Below are 23,800 nucleotides of genomic sequence, written 5' to 3' on the forward strand. Positions count from 1 at the left end.
CTTGTGATGTGACGCAAATTTCCTGTCTAGACGGAGGCAATCAGGCTCTGATGGACTCTGATTTCCTATTCTAACTCTCCTTTGCTCCTGCCCTACTGTCCTTTCTACATCTTCACTGCTCCAAGTTATGCATGCATCAGGCTCTCCAGTTTTGCTGTTCTTTTTGCCTGAACTGTCCTTCCACAGACATTAGCAGGCCTGGCTCATTTTCAAAATTTATTTTCCAATAAAAATAGCATCACCTCAGAGAAACCTCTGATCAGCCACTCAGAAACAGCTCTTCTCGCCACGGCCACATCTCTGTTGTGAAATTTCTCATAGGTATCACTGTCTGAAGTGTCACTCTCTGAAATTATTTTCTTATTTCTTTGCCCTCCTAATCTAAAATTTAAGCTTGATGACAGCAGGCAGTTGATTCATTGCTATATTTTCATCCCTATAACAATGCTCAGTACATGGTAGGTAGGCTTCAATGAATTTAGTTGATTAGTGAATTCTGTTAGAAAGAGTTGGTTTCTGGGGCCCTGGGTGGCTCAATTGGTTAAGTGTCTGACTTTGGCTCAGGTCATGATCCCAGAGTTCATGAATTTGAGCCCCGCATCAAGCTCTGTGATGACAGTCTGAAGCCTGCTTCAGATTCTGTGTGTCTCTCTTTCTCTGTTTCTTCCCTCCTCGCTCTCTCTCTCTCTCTCTGTCTCAAAAATAAAAAGATTTTTAAAAAATTTAAAACAAAGAAAAAAAAGTTGGTTTCTATTGCTTACAAGTAGGTGTGTGTGTGTGTGTGTATGTACATATGTATATATTTGTGTGTGTATACATGTGTATGTGTGTATATACATTATATAAAACAAAATAACCCATAAGTCAATTATATATAAGGTATATATATTTATATATGTTTATTTAATTTATATATCATTTATAATTTATACATAACATCTATAACTTCTATAAATTATATACTTAATTTATATATAAATAACTAGAAGACCAAACATGAAATGGATACTAATTTATTTCTGGGATGGAAAACAGAATGAGGTATGCAGTTTCAAGAGGTCTTTAGCTTTATCTGTAAAGTTTTAATGTCAGATAGGAGAATGTTTTTATGTGTGTACATATCACCTTTCTTAATAAAGAGCAAATAGAAATGATACAATTGCATGCATTTCTGCCTTCTAAACTAGTGATGTATGTTCTTCAGAATACTTAACACTTTGAAAATAAAACAGAACTTGTTTTACATTTGGAATGATGGAAGAGTAAGAAAGAGATCTAATTTTTCCCCAGATATTAAACTAGGAACCACTATATTGGCAGAGTAGCCTAGAGACAAAATAAGGTGGCCAGGAAAACAGGTAACAAAAAAAAAAAAAAAAAAAAAAAGAGCTTAAGAAAATGTATCTTTAAGCCAATTTCATTTTAATTACAATGAGTTTTTTTATTTTGTTTTTTTTTTTTAATTTATTTTTGAGTGACAGAGAGAGACAGCACAAGCAGGAGAAGGTCAGAGAGAGAGGGAGACACAGAATCCGAAGCAGGCTCCAGGCTCTGAGCTGTCAGCACAGAGCCTGATGCGGGGCTTGAACCCACGAACCATGAGATCATGACCTGAGGAGAAGCCGGACGCTTAACTGACTGAGCCACCCAGGTGCCCCTACAATGATTTTTATATAGTACTCATATTTTTCCCCCAAGAAAATCTTTTCTTAAAATGGATTTTAGTTAATGGTAATTAATAACTAAATGAGCTTTGTGGATAGTGCTTCAATGAAGGGAAGAAATAACAAACAATAAAGGACATGGATCCAGACATAAATGACAAAAAGAAGATGGTCCCTGGGGCGCCTGGGTGGCTCAGGCAGTTGAGCGTCCAACTTCGGCTCAGGTCATGATCTCATGGTTCGTGGGTTTGAGCCCTGCATCAGGCTCTGTGCTGACCACTAGCTCAGAGCCTGGAGCCTGCTTCAGATTCTATGTTTCTTTCTTTCTCTGCCCCTCCCCTGTTCATGCTCTGTCTCTCTCTGTCTCTCAAAAATAAATAAATGTACAAAAAAAATTTTTTAAAGAAGATGGCCCATGATGACTAGTCATGCTACTCTATGCAATATCAGATTCTATTTTTGAATAGTAAAGTCTGTACATGAATATATTTCAGCTTAACAAAAGAAAAAATCTTTCTAATGGCCAAAACTGTTGAAAATGCATTGGTCCCTTGTGAACAAAGGTCTTCTCTGTTGCTAGAGGTGTTCAAAAAAGTTTAGGCCAGTGTTTTTAAAAGAAACTGTAAAACTCTAATCATAGGTATTAGGTTCATTCATTCATTCTTTTATTTCAACAGACACTGGAGCAGAGTGCCACACCACCCCAAGGGCTGTGTTAGATGCTCTGAAAGAGATGATGAGCCTACACATGTGTGAGTCCTGTCTTCACAGACCTCACACTTCAGGGGAGAAGACAGTTATCAATCAAGTAATTACACAAACACGTGTACGATCACATCAATGGTGAAAACTATACGAATAAATCAGTCTGTCTACTGACCATCAACATCTTTCCCAGACATGAGACGAGTCATTGTTTTGACATTCCCTACTTTGGGCATCACACTCTAGTGTCGTATTTTAGGTTTTTTGATTGAAAAATAATTACAAAAGGAATGAGTGAGCAACATTTTTACAACCTATCTCGATCTCTCACCAATAAAAGAAAACTGAATTATTTCTTCTTTAAAAAAGTAAATCATGATGAGGCAATGTGATGTGATCATATTTATATAGGATTTAAAGCATATCATCAATAGTATTGGGTTTTTTTGATAAGCTATGCTTTTAATTGGGAGAATTTCCAGCATGGAGTGACTGTTCCCTGTGATATAGCTTCTGCTGAATGCATTAAATTAATTCCCACAGTAAAGGAGAGTTGGCCAAAAAAAAAAAAAATTATAAAAAAGAAGTGTTTTTCCCCTTAATCTCATTAGAAAGGCATAGATTAATCACACTTAAGCGCAGTAAAAATGGTTCTGTCACCTTCTCCCCCGTCTCGCCCACATGGGACCAGGGAGTGACAACTCATTTGGCCACAGTCTGTAATTCGCAGCCCTCGCGTTTCGCCTCCACCACACAGATCAGTCGGAGAAGCAGTGAGGACAGGTTTGGGGAAAGTCACCAGAGTCCTGCAGCGATTGCTCACGGCAGTGTGGAATGGCTGTCCCTCCCACAAGCTGGTCCTGAATCACTGTGAGTGATGCAGATGGGTTCAGGGACAAAACTGAGGATCTCCGCAATGGAGCAGCCCAGGAGCACACGGCTTTATTTTTTCTTTTACAGCCACAGATGCTCTGAGCGCTGCCTGGTGCACATCTGTTTTAAGTTCAAAGTGCCGTCAGGAGAATAAAAATAAGTGACCCTGGCCGCGAACAACGCATATTCCTCCCGTGAATAAGCAAAGTGTTCCATTTCTGACATTTGAGAAGTCACCTGCGTTAATGACAAGTCCATGGTTTTCTAACATGAAAAACAAGCAGCCTTGGATTAGCATTAATCCAGAACAGGAGGTTCACTGTCAATAAAGGTACACGGTGTTTTTGTCAATATATGCTATCTAGATAGTAAGACCTCATTAACTTGACATTCAGCTAACAAAACCACTTTCAGCTTCCAATATCGTGGGTGGCATGCTGCGCGCTCCAGGCCATCTTCTGAACCAGCATCGTTGGCCAGAGAGGCAGGGAGCCGGGCTCCTGTGAAGAGATCGAGAGGGTTTGCCAAGGAGAGGAAGTCATGGGAAGAATGAAAAGGCGACTTTGTTTGCCATCCAGCCCTGGCCTTCTCCTCCGATGAATAGGTAATTTAGGGACATTCACAGATTACTGAAACGGTTCCAACACCTAAATCAATTTCCTAAAAACCCCTGGATGTAGGACCAAATATTTATTTCAAGGACGAAGAAGCTAGGGTGAGCAATCGCTTTTGTTTCACAGAAACTTTATGCTCTTGGAAAGGTAGTTACAAAGTAGATTTTTCAGAAAACGACATTATTTCCATTTAGTTTACGTGAAAAGGGGGGTGGGGCAGCCCTGCATGAAATCTTTGGATGAGAAGTGAATGTGGAGCGAGATGTCCGTCCGCTAGCACTATTTTGCCTGCAGCTGGACGACCAAATGCTTTCTTTCCCTTTGAAGACGTTGCTTCATTTTCCTAAGACCTTCTGTTCCTGTTCCTCTTTGTTGCCGTTCTTCACCACCTGTCTGCCTAGATCAAACCATGTCTCCCTGGGTCTGCATTTGAAGCTCCTCAAATCTGACTTTTTTTTTGTTATTTCCACTAAATGGAACTATCGTGACGGCAAAGAGCCCTGACTCGCTCCTGAGACCCAGAACTAATGCAGACAGGACACAGCAGACGCTAGCACGTAGGAGACAATCAATATTTGCTGACTGAATACACCCCCATCAGTGAGCCACCTAAGAACTTGACCACAGGAGCATATTACAGCTTAAAAGAAAAACGCTTCTAATAGCTAGGGCTGTGTTAAATATGCCGGACACCCTTGTGAAGAAAGGTTTTCTCCGTTGTCCTGGCTTCTCAGCAAACCACTTACATTCTCAGCTTAAACTTGCTTTCCTTTCCTGCATTTGCTAAATCCCTGGGTTCCAGTGAGTCAGCCTTGTGATGTCTCTCACATCCTGCTAGCACCCCCACGGAGTCGGCAGGGCGTCCTGAACAGGACTGTGATTATCCTCTAAGAACATGATTAGACGCTGTCTCCGCCATGGGGCTATGACAATGGTATAAGATGGGAGGGGGCACAAGACTTGGCATGTTTCCTGGCCCAAAGATTGCGCCTTTGAATTTGATCCCTCAAGGACACTGGACTGCCTCTGTCACTGGCCACTATGCTGCTCGTTGCAAGGGCTTGGCCTGAAACCTTCCGATTGTAAGATCAAAATAAAAGAAAGCTGCTTTCTGAAAAGCACTGCTAATGGTTCAAAAAAATAGATGTTTCCGAAAACTCATCTCATCTGAAATTTTAATCACACTAAAGCACTGATTCTAAAACATTATTGTCTTCTTTCATATCAAAGAGTTTTAATGAAGTCCCACAAACATTTACATTTTTCAGTGAGTCTTAGAGGCTTCCATATGATGTTTTAAGAGGCAATATGACAGTGCAGAGAGGAAAGTAGATGAAAACAGAAAATGGGAATTTGAGTGCAGGTCCCATGTGATCTGCAGCAAATCCTCTCTTGCTAATAAGCCTAATATTTCAACTCTTACCTCAAAATGCACACGTACATGTTGATGGATGCCTAACTCCTCCAAATTCACAAGCCACTGTATACACACATGACATTAACAGCAGTGAGATATCCCTACATTAATGAACAAATATACAGCTTAGCACATGAGACACAGAAGATATTTTCATCCCTTTTGCTAAATGGACACACTATTAGCATCAGTATGACTGTCGTCATAGTTAAATCATCATCAAGAGATGATCTGTAGCAGGGCCACCAATAGAAACTTTATATGGATCATCCCATTAATCTTAAAAAAACCATATAAGTAAATATTATATACTGTGTGCATTTAGGAAGGAAAAACTCAGTTATTTAATCGGATTCTTATTAGGAATTAAACTCTCATTTGTCTGAATCCAAAGCTTACATTTATTCCCTTTACTCGAAAGGAAAGAAAAGAGAAAAGAAAAGAAAAAGGAAAACAGAGAGGGAAAGAGAGAGGTCGATAGGATAGTGCTAATAAATAACCATCGCTGCACAGATTTTGCATCAGGTAGCTTTGGGTCCGGCCATGGTCCCCTGAGCACAGTACCCTCCATTAGACATGGAGGTATCAAGATACTTGGTGTGGAGGCCTCGATAGCATCTATCACATTCCCTTCAAAAGGTTTATTCTCAAAATAGTTCCAGGCTTCTCTTGATATTCCATCATGAACTTGAACATGTTTATTTTTAGTGGATGTCCCTTATTTTATTTTCTAAGTTGATTACCTTCTGGGGAAAGGAGTGTGTTACCATGTGTGCATGGGAGGGATTACCATAGTTAGTGCAGATCATCAAGAACTGTCTTCATAATGCATAGAATTGCTAAGTCACTATATTGTACACCTGAAACTAATGTAACAATGGTATGTTAACTATATTAGGATTAAAATTTAAAAGCTTAAAAAAAAGGATTGTCTTCTATTTGTATGTCTAAAGTATACTGGTTAAGGGGGTGGATGAATCAAGTCATAACTGCAACGAACTAGCTGAGTAAATCTGAACAAAGGGGTTGGGCAGTTTCCTAATCTTTAAAATGGAGACTGTCGAGTTAAACAAGACAATCTGCATCAGGTGTAAACAGGTGTCCTCCACATGGTAAGCACACATTTAACGGACATTGTCTTGTCGTTACAATAATGGTAATATAAATTCTATCTCTGAGTAGCTGACTTGGACTTTGTAAGGGAGAATCATATTTCTTTCTTTTTTTTAAGTCTATTTATTTATTTTGAGGAAGGAAAGAGGCCAAGAGAGAGGAAGATAGAATCCCAAGCAGGCTCCCTGCTATCAGTGCAGAGCCCAATGTGGGACTCGATCTCAGGAACTGCAAGATCATAACCTGAGCCAAAAACAAGAGTTGGACGCTTAACCCATTGAGCCACCCAGGTGCCCCAAGAATCATATTTTCTTAGGACCAAGGTGATACACATCTGGAGGTTTCCTAAGTCACACAAACTGAGAATATCACTCAGTCAGACTAATTAATAACCTGTTCTTCTCCCCTTGAATTCACTTCAAATGCTCAGTAGGTTGAAGTACTTAATCTAAACCAATTATTAAGGAGAGGTTCTGAGTGACAAGAGAGGTCGCACTGACAGGATGAAGACAAGTCGTCCCTGTGCTACGGTGGTGGCATCAGTTGATACCATTTTAAAGGTGATTCGTACCCTGTAGACAGATGACAAAATTACCTGAGGAAGACAGAGACCAATTAGGTTTATCTAGCAAAATAACTTGGAGTTGAATGTTTATGTGAATATGCTGGCAAATGATAACTTTTAACCAAACAGTCCATGTTTAAAAAGCTGCCTCAACACAAGAGGCATCATTTCATTGTTCTTTATAAACTTAAAGAAATGTATAGGCATTTGCCTGAAGAAGAGGGAACACTGGTTTTGCTGACCAGACACTGCAGTTTAATCCTGGTTCCTTTCTTTTTCTTATTTTATTTATTTTATTTTATTTATTTATTTTTTTACAAGGCAATGTTTTTATTTATTTTTTTAGAATATAACACTATTTTTTTAACATATGCAATTATTTTCCATCATTTACAATACAGTAGTTACAACTTTCTTACACCATACACAAAAATTAACTCAAAATGGCTGAAAGACCTGAATGTGAGACAGGAAACCATCAAAACCCTTGAGGAGAAAGTAGGAAAAAACCTCCTAGACCTCCACCGCAGCAATCTCCTACTTGACACATTCCCAAAGGCAAGGGAAATGAAAGCAAAAATGAACTATTGGGACTTCATCAAGATAAAAAGTTTCTGCACTGCAAAGGAAACAATCAAGAAAACTAATAGGCAACCGACAGAATGGGAAAAGATATTTGCAAATGACATATCAGATAAAGGGCTAGTATCTAAAATCTACAAGAAACTCACCAAACTTCACACCCACAAAACAAATAACCCAGTGAAGAAATGGGCAGAAGACATGAACAGACACTTCTCCAAAGAGGACCTCCAGATGGCCTACAGGCACATGAAACGATGCTCCTGGTTCATTTCTTAACATCCTCCCTCAACATCACACTTAGTCTCTCAGAGCCAGCAAATGCTCACCCATTTCCCCAGGGGTGGGGGAAAGGGGGCGGAGAAAGTGTTACTAGTGTTTTAAGGCAGACTGGAGTGCACTCACTTCAGTCCTCACACCAGGACGGGCCACGGGAGAAGGAAAGGGTTGGGCCGGGGTGGAAGGGCCATGCTGAGGAAACTCAGCGGCCCCCCGATCCACCGTGGGACAGGGCTGGTGTGCATTTCAGTAGCAGTGCAGAATACAGCCCTCCCCAGTCCTGCCCGCAAACACTTTAGTACATGTAAGCCACCTGCAATCCCAGGGAAAGAAAGAATCCTAAATGGCCCAATATCAATCCTCTACCATACTGACTCAATCAGAGAAGTTGGTGTGCAACGCCTAATCAGAATTAAATCAGGTTGTAAGGAAATAATCGGTATTTCTGGAACATCTGAGTTTGGAGACAGAGATCCTTGTCCACTACACAGGTTCAGATGTACGATTATGATATCATTTAGGGATACCATTTACAGGACAGTGACTCTTGAACATGGCTCCGTATTGTAGTCATCTGGGGGGTTTACAAAGTTGATGCCTGGTTCTAACCACAGACACTGTGACGTAGCTGGTCTGTGGTGCAGCCTGCCTGAGCCATAGGAATTAGCAGCATCTCCAGATGACTGTCATGAGTAGACAAGATAGAGCACTAGTGTCTTAAGGTAAGGTTTATATTTTATTTTTTATTAAAGAGATCACCAAATCTTGGGAAAATAAGGACTTACATCAACACCTGGAGAAAAGAAGGCCTCCAGGGGCCATTAGCGGCTTTTAAAAGAGCTACTTATGTAGGTGTGAAGAGCTGGGCAACGCAGGTTCTCTCCCCAGTCGCGGTCTCCCTGTGCTGGGTATTTGGTTTCCTCGTCTTTTGCCTGAAATGTAAATAGCAAGTCTTGCTAGGGGCAGAGAGAGGCAAATCGAGGCTGGCACATCCACAAGTAGTTCCTTTCTCCTCACACCCAGAATGAGTGAAGAGAAAAGCCACATTTCTCCCTGGTGACCAACGAGGCTTAATGTCACCTAGGCTATCGGAACACAGCCCATAGAAACTTTTGCAAATAAATATCAGGAGAAGATTTTGAGCCAAAGTCCATTTTATGCCAATTCGACTTGACATAGTCTAGATAGGGATACACTTCCTTTCTAAAAGGTAAATACCTACAATCGGAGTAGTATCTATAGAGGGTGAATTTCATAATTTAAGTGATTATTCAAGAAAACTAAGAACCAACTGGTGTTATGTGAAATAGTTTGGACATATTAATTAAAATGTTTCCAGATATTTTTATTCCTAAATAATGGAAACTTAGAAGCAGGATGACAATTAGCAAAGACCTTGAACAAAATCTATCTGACCAGAAAAATGTTTTTGATTTTTAATTCAAAGACATCCATGAGGAACATGAAACATAGTATAATTAGCTTATGAGTTATTTGTGATATCCAGTCACTATGAAATATTTTTTCATCTTTTTTTTGCTCATGCATAGTCTGAACTTAGCAATTGGTCTTCCAGATTAGCAATGGTCTTTTTTTTTTTTATGTTCTTTATTTTTGAGAGACAGAGAGAGACAGTGGGAACAGGGGAGGGTCAGAGAGAGAGGGAGATACAGAATCTGAAGCAGGCTCCAGGCTCTGAGCTGTCAGCACACAGCCTGAAGTAGGGCTTGAACCCACGAATGTGAGATCATGACCTGAGTCAAAGCCAACACTTAACTAACTGAACCACCCAGGTCTTAAAATGAAGTTAATTACTAGCTGCAATATTGTGGGTTTCCTTGACCAGAAATGGAGTCAAGTTCAAACCCAGTGAATCATGGAGAAGTGCTGGACTAGATTGGTTACTATGTGGCTGTAAATACCACCAACTCTACTTGAATTTCCAAAATAGACTCTACACTCCGATAATTTCATATCTATGTCCCATGTAGACATGGCAATCTAAGCCTGAGGAGAAGAGTGTTTTTTTAATCACGATGGTCTTATGGAGGGAAAGCAAAGGATAAGAGAGGGGGATTCAGAGAAAGCTTTTCTGGAGAAATAGCATCAAAAAACCTAGATTAAAACAGAATTCATAACACTGCTTTAAACTATTTCCAAGTACAAGATAAACCAAAATTAGCTGGTTTTTTTTTTAATTCTCTTCCTCTAAAGAAAACGCAAAATCATTCTTAGACCAGAAGAACATAACGGGAAAAAAAGAGGGAACAGATTGTTTTATTTTCTTCTGCAACAATATTTCAGTCTTACAGTCAAAAAGACAGCATCTAGGTGTGGGTGTATAATTGAGCTAATCAGGCCTTCCACGTTGTTATTCTCTTTGATGCACATTTAAGTGCAGCAATAACTAATGTATTCTAGAAAAAAAAAAGGAATTGAAAGAGGTAGAACATGGCTAAACAGCACCTTCAGCTACTGACGATAAATGAATTGTGGTTTAAAACCATCACAGAGAAGACGAATCTGATGATTCACTGGAAGTGCTTCACCGGCATTCAAAGAGTTCCTGGAGATGCTGTTTCCAAAGTCTGTTCTGCTGTGGATTATAATATTGCCTTTAACTGCTGGCTCCGCCCTCTTTTTAATGCAGACATGAGCCTGCATATAGAAACTCTGTGGACAGCACCTGGGTTGGGAGAGCCAGACAAACGACCAAAGAGAAACACGACAAACGTTTCTGCTGCTTCCAGAAATGCAGAGAGCTGTCCTGTCGAGCTCCGGCTCCCAGGACTCTCTAACAGCTCCCAGGTCCTCTGCTAACCCAACTCAACAACAGCCAATAGGAAGGCCTGCAAAAGAAGCAATCCTTTTCTCCCTCTCTGGTGAAAACGTCCATAGTTTGTGACATTATTCCTCTACTGACGCCCACCCAAAGAAACCCAACCATTGGTTCTTTAAAGTTTTGTGCAATATTACAAACTGGGCTAACAAAAATAGCCAGAGTTTTATTTCAGGATAATCTATATAGCTAATTGTGATCAAAAACTGTCCTCCAGGGGCGGCTGGGTGGCTCAGTTGGTTAAGTGCCCGGCTTTGGCTCAGGTCATGATCTCACAGTTTGTGGGTTCGAGCCCCACATTGGGCTCTGTGCTGACTGCTAGCTCAGAGCCTGGAGCCTGTCTTCGGGTTCTATATCTCCCTCTCTCTCTGATCCTCCCCTGACCGTGCTATCTCTCTCTGTCTCTCAAAAATAAATAAAAAACAAAAAAATATTTTTTTAACTGTACTCCAGTGACTAGAATCAGCTGTACTTTACATCATTCATAAACACATAATAGATCTGTCCCCAAACTGACTGATGTCAATATTAAGTATTTTAGTCTGCACCCCGGTCTCCAGAAACAAAACCAACATCAACCAGAGAGTTTAATCACTTTGTTCTACTGAAAGTGCTTTGTTTCTCACGTTTGTTCATTAGAATAATTTTGCATAAGAACACAGTGGGTTTGGGACATTTCTCCTTTGTAGATAACTATATCATACATTTCTACAATACTTTTTATTTGGTGATGAACTTTAGGTTAGCTGCATTTTGTATTTTTATACTTGGAAGGAATATGGGAGCCCTCTGGTGGCCAATATTAATGGGCTCGTTGGTAAAACCCAGAGTCCCCTTGCCTGGGGCATTTGGAGCAAAGTTGGGCGCCAAGGAACTAAAGTCACCCAAATTCAGGTAAGGGTGTGCTCATGTCTACATGTTTTTTAGATAGTATTTTCAGTGGTTGTTTCAGACTCAAAGGAAGACTTTCATATAAAAAGGATATCAGAGAAACTGAAATTCAAATATTGAATGCAGGTGACTTCGACAACTGCAAAGAAAAAAATTGAGGATTTCATAATATTAATAGTTATAATTAATTTGTTATTATATTTATCATAACCTGTAAATAATTATTTCTAACTGCACAAATGACACCAAAGGAAGAAATGAGAGTCTTTAGGAAATTAACTCTTCAAAGTGACTCCTAACTAAAAAATAATACTAATGATTCGATGTGATTCATTAAGGAGCACCTTGGTGACCTGGAAGAGTTAATGTACTTTCAAAAGCAGTTACTTTTTTCCAGGGGAGATATTTATTCACTGGGGGATATTAAGTCATGGTAATTTCAATGATAAAGCTTAGCAAGTTTTTAAAAGATGTTAACAATGTTTTGGCCACCTCCAAATACACATTTCCCTTTACCTTCAATCCAGAAATAAACGTATACTTAATTATTAAACTTATATAAACCAATCAGTACATTTCTCTATGTAATGCAGAAATATGGGGATATGCAGGAAGAAATATTTAGATGCAGGCTATTTTGCTTCTAATTTTAGAAATGTCCTCCTTTATAAATCATCACATGAAAACACAGAATCTCTATTAAGCCTTAGAAGTGTTTCAAATCTCATGATAAAGAGCAATAAGTCATAATGCAGAAAGCATTATAATTTAGTGTATCAATTTCATGTAATTCAACTCAAACAAATGCATTGTTAAAAATGTACTTCTATGTATGCTCAGAGCAGCACCCTATTCCCAGGCACTGCAGAAAAATAAAGGTAACTGTACATCACTCATTATCAAGTTGTGCTTTGAGATCAGGAAGTACTGCATGTGAGACATTTTCCAAGATCATTTTAATCTAGAATATTATTAGTCCAAAATAATTACTGCAGATGTGAATAATACATCCCGATTAAAAATTCATTACTTGTAGGTCAATTTCAGAACTTGATTTCACAGGGTCAATGGTTCTCCATTAAGCTGAAGTATAATTATGAAAGACCATATTAAAAGCCTTAGGCTTACAAGTACAAGAGAATTAGAAAGGCACAGGAATTCTAGCCCTCACCCAAATGTTAATTTGGGTTAATAAAAATAATTTTAATGAGTACAAGACGTCCCTTTAATTGAAGTGATAATATTTTCTTAAAGACATAATAAAAAAATTGGGGGACTTTTTGGTATTTTATCGCATCAGCATCAGCATCAACAATGACATCATCTGGTCACCGGGTAAGAAGGGCCTTCCACCTCAGTATACACACGAATCACACGAGAGGATTTCAGAGCCTCCAGACTCCATACCCAGAGACATTCACGTGGCTGGCCCGCGTCGCACCACCTGCCACAGCAGATGCATACCCTCCAGACGTCAGTGTCACCTTGCCAATATATTTCACATTTGTTACAGCTGGCAGGAGAAAGGCAGCTCTTTTTCATCTTTATGCCTTCCGTGGCCCTCTGAACACTCCCTGGAATACCGTAATTACCCACTACTTGTTTGTGAAGTCCAAGAATGCAAGATTTTTAGTGACGGAAGAAATCCCAGACAAAATGAATTCACCAGCACCAGTGAAAGTATTTCCTGCCACACCAATGGCCAGGGCACTGAGCCACTGCTGTATCCTGGCACAGGAAACACCCAAGTAATTCTTATAATATATTCAGTTATAATATATTCTGAATCCTAGCTTCAGACAACGAGGCACAGATGTGGGAACTAGCAGAGACCCTGGCATGCAGAGCAACTCTAGGGAAGGTTATCATAGACGAGAAATCAAATAGCCAGAGCGTTCACTGCAGAAAGGAGGCTGTCTTGATCTGTTCAGGCTGCTCTAACAGAACACCACTGAGCATCTTATAAACAACAAAAATTAATTTTTTTTGTTCTGGAGGTTGGAGAATCTGAGATCAATGTGCCAGCATATTTGGTATCCAATAAGGGCGCACTTTCTGGGCGCTACATGGCTGCCATTTTGCTGTGTCCTCATGTGGTGAAGAGAGCAAGCTTGCTCTCTGGGATCTCTTTTTTTATTTATTTATTTTTTGAAGTTTATTTACTTTTTGAAAGAGAGAGAGAGTGAACAAGCTGTAGAGGGGAAGAGAGAGAAGGAGACACAGACTCTGAAGCAGGCTCCAGGTTCTGAGCTGTCAGCATGGAGCCCGATGTGGGGCTCGAACTCACAGAATGTGAGATCATGACCTGAGCCGAAGTCAGATGCTTAACCAACTGAGCCACCCAGGCGCCCTCCAGCATTTCTTTTATGAGGGTACTCTCTTCATCATGGGGGCTTACCCTCATGACCTAATCACTTCCCAAAGGCCCTACCTCCAAATACTATCATGTTGGGGTTTAGAGTTTCAATGTGAATTTTGGGGGACACCAACATTCAGTCTAGAGCAGATGTCCTCTGGTCAAAGAATACCCACCTCCCCCTGCAATGCTTGTGGCTCTTAAAAGATGGTGCATCCACTGGGCGTGGTCTTCCTGCTCACTCACAGCCTTTGAATAATCGTCCCACAGTTCTGGGGCTCAGGCAGGATGTTTACATGATCCGCCTCCAATAAGGAGGCAAACTTCACACTCGCTCAAAGCTGCGTGTGCATTTGCTCACCTCTTCTTGAGGAAAATAAACAGGAAAATATGAATTTCACAAAGGAATGGGCCTAGCTCCACATTTCTAAATTTGAAACTTGTCAAGCAGAAAATAGAAATTCTTAAATGGAGGTAAATCCTAAGGAGAAAAAGATTCAAAAATGTCTTGGATGCCGAGCGGCATAGGGAAGACTGAGAGATCTGGAGTGGACCCAGAATGGGAATGGAAAGAGGAACACAGGCAGAAAGGCCCACACTGACCAAGGAGAAGTGCGGGAGGGGGGAGATGCAGAATCACCTGGTGAACACAAAACTGAAAGCATCTTCATGTTTCAGCATAGGTCCTTGAATCTCAGGTCACAAAATGATAGAACCTCAGGGTTTTTTAAACCTTTAAAATTAAAAAAACTTTTAAAGGTCATCTAATTCAAAATTAAATTAAATTAAACTGTAGGGAAAGTCAAAACTCAGAGGAATAAGTGCTAGCATTAATCAGAAGAGGATTAAGTCAAGAATACTCCGTGGTGTTTTTATCAGCATCCCTTAATAAAAAATAGTCTACAAAGAAAGTAGTAGTACCAGACCCATTCTTCAGGCATGGATGAAATTTCAAATTAGCCTGCAAACTGAGAGAGGAATTGCCCATTTTTGTATCTGAGAGAAGGAATTCTCCTTCCTTTAGTTAATGCCATCAAGGAGTCTCCTTGCTTTAATTTTCTGTTACAGCGTAACAAATTCACATAGAGAGACTTAAAACAACACGCATTTTGGGGAGCCTGGATGGCTCAGTCACTTAAGCATCTTGATTCCAGCTCAGGTGATGATCTTACAGTTTGTGACTTAAACCCCTGCATCAGGCTCTGTGCTTGGGATTTTTTTTTCTCTCCCCACTGCCTCCCGCTCTCTCTCTCTCTCAAAATAAATAAACATTTTTTTTTAAAACCCACAACACCCATTTCTCCAGTTTCCATAGATCATTAAGTGTGGAAGGAACTAAGCTAAATTCTCCTATTCCAATTTCAGCAGGCTGGCGTGAAGGCTGTGTTCTCATCTGGAGGCTCAAATAGGGAAGAGGCCACCTTCAAGCTCCCTCAGGTTGTTGGTGAAATTCATTCCACTGCGGCTGTTGGATTTACAACAGCTACTTTTTCAAAGCCCGCAAAGGAGAAAGCAAGCTTTGCTGCTTCAAAATCTCTAACTTCCCAGAAAGTCTGGACCTTCCTTTAAAGGACCGACTTGATGAGGTCAGTTCTATTTAGTACAATCTCCCTTACTACAATCTCAAAGACAACAGAATGGGAACAAATACATCAACAAAATCTTTGCCACGTACATTTACATTATCATTAGAGTGACCTCACCTTTGCAATTGTCTCCCAGTTAAAGGCAACTCCCGGGCTCCATGCAAGGGAAATGGATTATGCAAAGGTGTGACTCATCGGGATTCCCTTGGGGTCTGTCTGCCATACTACTTTACCCTCACTTACTCTTCCTTTACATTTCCCTCCAGAGCTCTCACTTATAATGCCTAAAGATGTAAGCCCATAGTTTCTGAAACAAATTAGAGTAGAAGAGAATGACTATTCAAAAAAAAAAAAAAAGAAAGAAAAGGAAGGGTCAAAACATGAGGGAAAGTAAGAAATCAGCATAGGGCAGATTCAATTTCTCTAGTATTCTCTGTTCTTTCCAGGTCACTGCATCATCTATGTCTTGGCAGGCATATTGTTAAATTCAATTATTATAGTGACAAATCACAGCTACAAAACAACAGTCATTTAATTTTCACCTGAAGTTAGCAACAGGAAATCTGAGTAGAGTGTTTTTCAAAGAGCTTCATCTAAGGGCTTTAGCTCAGGGATAGGTTCGCATTTTGAAGGAAATATAGGACTGCATGTTACTTCCATTCACTCTGAAATCAGACACTCAGGACGACCGGCTTCCGGCATCGTGAAGATCAAATATCCCTCCATCCATACTCACCTAAAGGAAGTCACAGTGATCAGTTTCAAACTTACAATCAGGTCCATGTACAAACTCTACCATCCTAAAAATAATATTATCTAATAATAATTAATACTGAAAAAAATCACAACATTGTGCTAAACAAACCAGGTTTGATGGCATCATTCCATTTAGAACAGGGGCATAATTATATATGTGAATAGAGTTAGAACAAGGGATGAGTACTTGAATGTGATTTTTCATGCTTATTTAATACTGGTACAAAAACAGATAAATATATAAGATAAAAAACATATTTTATGGTCTTTCTTCTTGCCTGCGATGTTTTCTATTACCTATGAATATGAGCCACTTTCAAATTTGATAAAGAAGAAAATTTTAAAAGCCCCTAAAATGTAGTTTGTAAAACAAAATTATATAAAAGAAGTATCGCAAAGAATTGAAATACTGACATCAATAAATTAAAAATAGAATGTTAATACCGTCTCTGGACAAAAACTGTAATAAAAAAAAATCACGAAGCAATCAATCAGTTCAACTACACAGACATTAAAAACCTTTAGCATAGAATACAACAATGTAAATTTTATTACAAAAATATGACCAATAATGAATATCCATAAGTACTAAAATTTGATAAATAGTTATAAGGAAAAAAATTTAAAATTCAGTGGTAAAATATTAGAAGAGGTTTAAACATGAAAATACTCAGTTCCAGTGGTGATGTGATGAAATGCAAGGTCTTACACATCATTGGCAGGAAAGTGAACTGAAACAGTATTCCTATAAAGCAGTCTGGCAAACGTACAATGCTCCAGGCTTGACCATCCTATCTCCCCTTGTTGTTAACTGACCCAAGAAAATTATCAGAAAGCTAGACAAGGATTTTTGTGCAAAGATATGTATCATTGCAGTTCATATGGTAATAAATCAAAAAGAATGTAAAGGTACAACTTTGGGTGAATCTATTACATAATAAATGTGTACAAAATATATTAAAGCCATGGGGCACCTGGGTGGCTTAAGCATCCAACTTGGGCTCAGGTCATGATCTCACAGTTCGTGGGTTTGAGCCCCACACTGGGCTCAGTGCTGATAGTTCAGAGCCTGGAGCCTGCTTCAGGTCCTGTGTCTCCCTCTGTCTCTGCCCCTCCCCCACTCCTCCCAATCTTTCTCTCTCAAAAATAAATGAATATTTAAAACTTTAAAAATATATTAAAGCGGTAACAGAGTGCTAGGGACTGTGGATACAATAGTGAATAAAACAAAGTCCCTGCCCTCACAAAGCTTACATTCTATTGGAGGAGAAAGCCAAGAGACACAAGTGAATAATTAGACTATCAGAAATGCTACAAAGGAAATGAACTGGGTGGCAGAATCACGTGTGACTCACTGGGCAGATGAGGTCTCTCCTCAGGGGCAATTTTAAACTAAGACTTGAAATACGTCAATACAGGTCACTTTTATGAATAGTAGTAAGAAGAGTGTTTTAGACAAATGAAATAAAAGTACAAGGATCAATACACAGGTAAGAGTTTGATGTGTTAAAAACCACACTTCCCAGACTCCCTTGCAAGCAATGTCTCACACACGAACCTGTTGTATGAAGCAGATTTAGAAAAACAATAGGGTTACAAGGAAGTTTTCTCTGAAAGCTTGGTTGTACCAATGCTTCTGTGAGCTTCCTATACCCATGTCTCCTTAAAGCACTGGAGTTAAGTGTAGGAATGATGCTACAGTTAACATCGTCTATATAAAAACATATATGAAGATGACTAGAAAGAAGTATGTCAAGGAACTAATGATTTCCTAATGTAGATGTAAATTGTGCTTTCCCTGCCTCACATGTTTCCTGTATTTTATTTTATTATTTTTTAATTTTTTTTTAATTTTTGAGAGACAGAGAGAGACATTGTGAGCAGGGGAGGGTCAGAGAGAGACGGAGACACAGAATCTGAAGCAGAATCCGAAGCAGGCTCCAGGCTCTGAGCTGTCAGCACAGAGCCCGACGAGGGGCTTGAACCCACGAACCGTGAGATCATGACCTGAGCCGAAACCAGACGCTTAACTGACTGAGCCACCTAGGTACCCCTGTATTTTAAAAATATTCAAGGATTTTTAAATTTTTTATCATAAGCGAAGATTTAACAAGTGCATGTACTAGAAACAGATATTATTTGAAGTGGGATGATAAATCAGGAAAAAATAGTTTATCTGTTCAATTAATCATATACATAAATACAATCATATAAATAATTATAGTTCTAAATAACTAAGCCATTTATTTGCTCAACAAGTTATTTTCTGGGTGTCCACTCAGAGCCGAGCACTGTCCTTGGTGTTGGGGTTAAAGCAGAGACCAGAACAAACTGTCCATCCTTCGTTGAATTTCTGGTAGGAAAAGCAGAAAACAAACAGCTCTAACTTCACATCAGATTACTGAGGGACCAGCGTCTTCCTGAAGATGCCATGAGGCATCAGGAAGAGAAGGATTAACTCTGGCCGCTCTACGGAAGGTCAGCGCGGGCACAGACGGGGCACAGACCTCAAACACCCTTAGCCATGGGCTTCCTTCACTTCCTCTTCTCTAAACCAGGCAGTCGTTTCCTCTCCCAGACCTCCTCCAGCGTCGTTATACCTCCTTTCCTCATAAAGAAAAGCTCTGGGCTCCCATTTACACCTTCAAACCCACGATGTCTAGTGAACAAAAGACTCTCTTTAAAATCCACAATCCTTAGAAATGGAAAGCCCGTCATTTTTTTCACGTCACAGGGGGTGATCAGTTCAGAGTCAAGGGAGGTCTCAGGGGACAAGAATCCTATATGTCACACAAGTCAAAGGGAATCTGAAACCAAAAGCAAGTCATAGGCTGAAAAGAAAAAGGAGACCTTGAACCCGAAGCAGACTTTGTCATAGTGAAAGAGTGTCTTGTGTTTTCTGGTTCGGATCTTCTGTGAAGCCTGAGACGGAGGGCGGAGACAGAGCAGGGACACACCAGCGGTGCCATCTGAATGTGCCCTGTCTGCCCACCTCCGCCCCTGCTACTCCACTCGGAAGATTCGGCACATCTTCCCAGTATCGCAGTACCCGCTGCCTGTGGTCCTTCACAGTTGCTATGGTAAAAAATTGCCTGCCGTGAAAATCCCATTGCTATTCGGACACACGTGACTCCAGAAATCTATCCCAAATTAAGCCAAATGAAGAAAGTAGGGCATTGTAGTTGACCTTTTGTAGTTTAACAATCAACTAACTTTTCTTCTCTAGCTTCAGTGTCACAAATGTTATATAAAAGTAGAAAGGCATGCCTCCTGTTATTTTGTCCTGAACCAAACCGAGAAGTAGAATTCAGCACATCAGGAATGTCTTGTTTGGCTCAGCAGTGCATGATCACATTTCAGGACATCTGAAGTACTCTCCGATGTCCCCAGGTTAGTCCCACATCGAGCCCCTTGCGGTAGGCCGGTCATCAAAAGAATATTCACTTGGTAGGAAAACCCATCTCTTCAGAAGTTGCGGAGCCTCTTGGCAACAGAGCTCTCTCATGTCCCCACCGCGCTGTCATCCTCCGGCTGGCAGCAGCCAGGGAAGGGAACTCAGAGGCTGGTCCACAGAAACAACTTTGAAACCAGGAGACGGAGTCTCAGCAAGCAAGCCCAGTTTCTTCTGCCTTCAATTTAATCGTTTCTGAAGGACTGGATGGCTGCCTCCTGCACGTGCCCTTGTCCGTGTGCTCCGCGCTGGGATAGGGCAGTGGTATCCTGGCTTCTTCGAGTGTCAGCAAGCAGAGAGAGGACTGGAAAGCCAGCTATGACAGTTCTTCGGACCTTCTGAGGCAGGCCAGGCTCAGCTATGATGTTTGGTATTAAATGCATTTGATATGTAATATTGAATTCATACTTATATGTGCTCAGCATCAACCTGGACCCACGCTGCAATTCCCCATATGATCTCCAGAGCAAGAGGAACGGAATTTATGTCTGCCTGCTGTGAGGTAGGACAAGCTCCGCTATGATGTTTGGATCAAATGCATTTTCTTTTTTTAAATTTCTTTTATTAAAAAAACTTTTTTTTTACTGTTTTTATTTATTTTTGAGAGAGAGAGAGAGAGACAGCATGAGCAGAGGAGGGTCAGAGAGAGAGGGAAACACAGAATCTGAAGACAGCCTCCAGGCTCTGAGCTAGCTGCCGGCACAGAGCCTGATGCGGGGCTTGAACCCACGAACCGTGAGATCATGACCTGAGCCGAAGTCGGATGCTTAACCAACTGAGCCACCCAGACGCCCCTTAAATGTGTTTTCAAGTTATGATAGATTTTTCAGGATGTAACCCCATCATACATTGAGGAAAGTCTGTCAAAAATTAAATATATTTTCTGCAGTACATAATTTTTCAATTTATTATATCCTTTTAAAATCTCTTTTAATGAGAATCCCCCTCTGGGCAAAGAAACGGGTCATTTCCCTGACCACAAAAGCCTACTCATTAGGGCAAAAGTGAGTATAGAAATGCCATTCTAAGCACTCAGAGGTTCAAACTTCTCTATCTGGGCACATAGATGTCTGCAAGATGTTTTACATAAACCTCGTGGCCTAACAGACATGCTAATAAATCAGTATACAATGAAATCCATGGTGTTAAACAATTATGAATTAAAAGAATAGAAAATAACAAAGGTCTAGATTTAAAAATGAAAAGATAACACAAAGCCTTAATAAAAGCAGAAGAAATATAAATATAAAGAAAATAAATTGATTGTAGTAAAATTTATCAACACATTCAATAACATGTTACTTAAAATCTAACCAAAGGAAAAGTAAAACTCAGATATTTATGAAGAAAAACAACTAAGATCATATGAAATAAAATTATTGTTGAAAATAAAAAAGTAAATGCAGATCAAAACATTTCTACTACTAATAAAGAGCTATATAGTAATTCAATGGTAACACAATTTAAATATTTCAATGTAACAAGTAATTCTGAGATAAAGCATGAATTCATAGGGTTTGTTTAGGCAGCAGAAAATATTGAATTCATGCTTGTGTGTGCTCAACATCAACCTGGACCCACAGTGCAATTCCCCATAAGATCTGGGGAGCCAGAGAAACTGATATCAACATGGGATTACGCCTGCCTGCTGTGACATGAGTAATAATAAAAATCCTTTGTCTCAGATCCAGGAACCTCCTATCTTCTGTCAGCACCCGTGAGACTGCCAAGTTAACTTGTTAGCTTGCAAAGAAGCAAAACTCTCAGCTCCTTTTCATTCTTGACACTGTTATATTTGTCACCAGTGAATTCCCAGCACCAAACACAGTGCCTGACATATATTAAAGCACTCAGGGAAGACTGAATAAAATAATATTATTATAGAATATCATGTTTTAATATTTATCATTTTTGTCACTATTATTCCTCTAAGTCCTCCAGGCAAAGTTAGATACACCTACATAAGGTTCCCAGGACCCAAAGAATATTTCTTTCTCTCAAATGTTTCATCACACTGTGCCCTAAACATCTGTTCACGTATTTATATCTTCTGCTAGACTATGAGCTCTTCAAAGACACTCCCATCTAGTACGTAGTAGGCACTCAAAAACTATTCATGAAACTGATAAAAATGCCACTTATGTGCATATTCCCACTACAGGAATCTTCATGTTCTTGACTGTCAAAGCTAAATGACTTGGGAGAGAAGTACAAATACCCTTTTAGACAATTCCACTGACTACCTAACAGTGGAGACATCTCATTCAAATACTTTTCCTTTGTGTGAATGCACTCACTGCTAATTTTGGCCTTTTGTGAAGGTCTCAGCTTTTAATGTTTATAATAAATAAGCAGGCAGGCTTGTGAGTTGATAACGGCATAAAGCACAGCATGAACACCCAGAATGTCTTAGAATTAAACACTGTGTGGAGAGAAGACCCACTGAACTTCCCATTTTGCCCTCACCTTCTTCCACTTACATAGAATTATCTCTAATTGTACAAAAATGCTGTGTGATGATGGTTTTTCTTTGACATTATGTGAATATGTCATTTTCTGCAAGCATAGTGCAGTGCACATGAGAGAAATGTGGCGGGTATGTTTTCCCCTTAAACACAGACAAGACAGGAGCGGCCCATGCCAAACAAGTTAAAGCAATGAGTCAGCCAGCCAGCTCTGATTTGCCATATCCCACGGGCTTCTTCAGATTCTCTTCCTGCAAAATAGGTGGAAAAGACTTCTGGCAAAGGCGGAATGATGGAACACCATCTTTGATTTCAGCATTTGGTTAATACTCTCCCCTCACCTAGAATGTACCTGCAGGACGTGCTGAGATTTGGATTTCTAAAGCAAATTTGTGAAAATGTTGATTGTAAACACTAGTCATTAGCATTTTGATGTTCTGGATGAACACTTCAATATACCTTTTAAGGAAACAGACAAAACATTCATTTTATTAGCTCATAGTATTTTACTTGTGTACGATGTAACAGTGCACTCTTACCACCTTATTTAATCTTCAAAAAACCCTGAGACTTAATATAAATATAGTAGTTGAGAGAATGGCTTGGAAGGTAGACTGTCACGTTCAAATCCTTCAGTGGGATTTGACTCACTCTATGAGAAGCCATGATTCCTCTCTATCTGCTTTGTGTCTCTAGAGCTCACATCAAGGACTGAAGGGATGAGCAGTTTTAGAACAAAAATAGATCTTTCAGGTTTTTAATGGATCTATCCTAACCATAGTGCCTTTGACAGCTCTCCTGGGAATATATATTTATAAAGCAAAATATTTTTAATAATTATTCCAACATTCATCAAAAAATGTTTTCTTTTACAATCAAAAATTTTTATTGGCTGTATCTTTTACAGATCAAAGACATGCCCATATTTCAGCTACAATCTAAGTTTTGTTTCACATAATCCTTGCTTTACCAGGTCACGTGAAACTAAGATGACCATCAAGGGTAGAGCAAGAAGTTCAAGATTTACAGAGAGCCAGACTTGAATACTCTTCCTCTTCCCAGTGACCATCCATGAGCTGCTGTTGAATTACTGCTTGTTATGATACCCAAAGACTCTGTTCTGTCACCTTTAACAGCAAAAGTCTCAGCACCGTTATTTGTCACTTTCCCATGGTTTTAGCTATAGAAGCTAAGGGAAGATTTTTACCCACAGGAACTAAGCACCCCTAAAGATACTAGTTCTCTGTTTCTATCAGTTCCACATTTTCTTGATAAATTTGATGTACATCCCCCTGGGGCCACGTTAGAAGTCATTTCAGAGCCGCCCAACTGTGTCACATTCAAAGGCATGCTCTCCGCTCCTCATGAATAGACATGTCGCCTCCATGTAGTAAAGGGTGAGTTCCTAACTCACTTTGAGTTCTTTCTGGGTCCCAGACGCCATGGTAGGAATGTGGTATATTTTCCTTCATTATTTCAGAATATTATTTCCCATCCCCTGAGGGAAGCCTCTCAGCTTAGATTCCTGTCACCATTTCCTCACAGGTCCAAGAGCCTCTTCTAGGCAGCAGGTACCTGGTGAATCGCTATTATATCCCAGTATCTGAAGCGGTCACGTAGATGAAAGCCTACCCCCAACCCTCA

General features: G+C 39.8%; 1 protein-coding gene and 1 long non-coding RNA gene across 4 annotated transcripts in view; both read right to left on the minus strand.

Annotated features, from left to right (window-relative positions):
• ITGBL1 (integrin subunit beta like 1) overlaps positions 1 to 23,800 on the minus strand; it is a 212,242-nt gene that overhangs the window by 150,093 nt on the left and 38,349 nt on the right. The window lies entirely within an intron of this gene.
• LOC115289342 overlaps positions 18,465 to 23,800 on the minus strand; it is a 40,819-nt gene continuing 35,483 nt past the window's right edge. The window contains exon 2 of the long non-coding RNA XR_003907573.1: positions 18,465 to 18,593. This is a non-coding gene — a long non-coding RNA (uncharacterized LOC115289342). The remainder of the gene's footprint in view (positions 18,594 to 23,800) is intronic.

This window comes from Suricata suricatta, chromosome 4 (assembly GCF_006229205.1).
Source record: "Suricata suricatta isolate VVHF042 chromosome 4, meerkat_22Aug2017_6uvM2_HiC, whole genome shotgun sequence".
NCBI lineage: Eukaryota > Metazoa > Chordata > Mammalia > Carnivora > Herpestidae > Suricata > Suricata suricatta.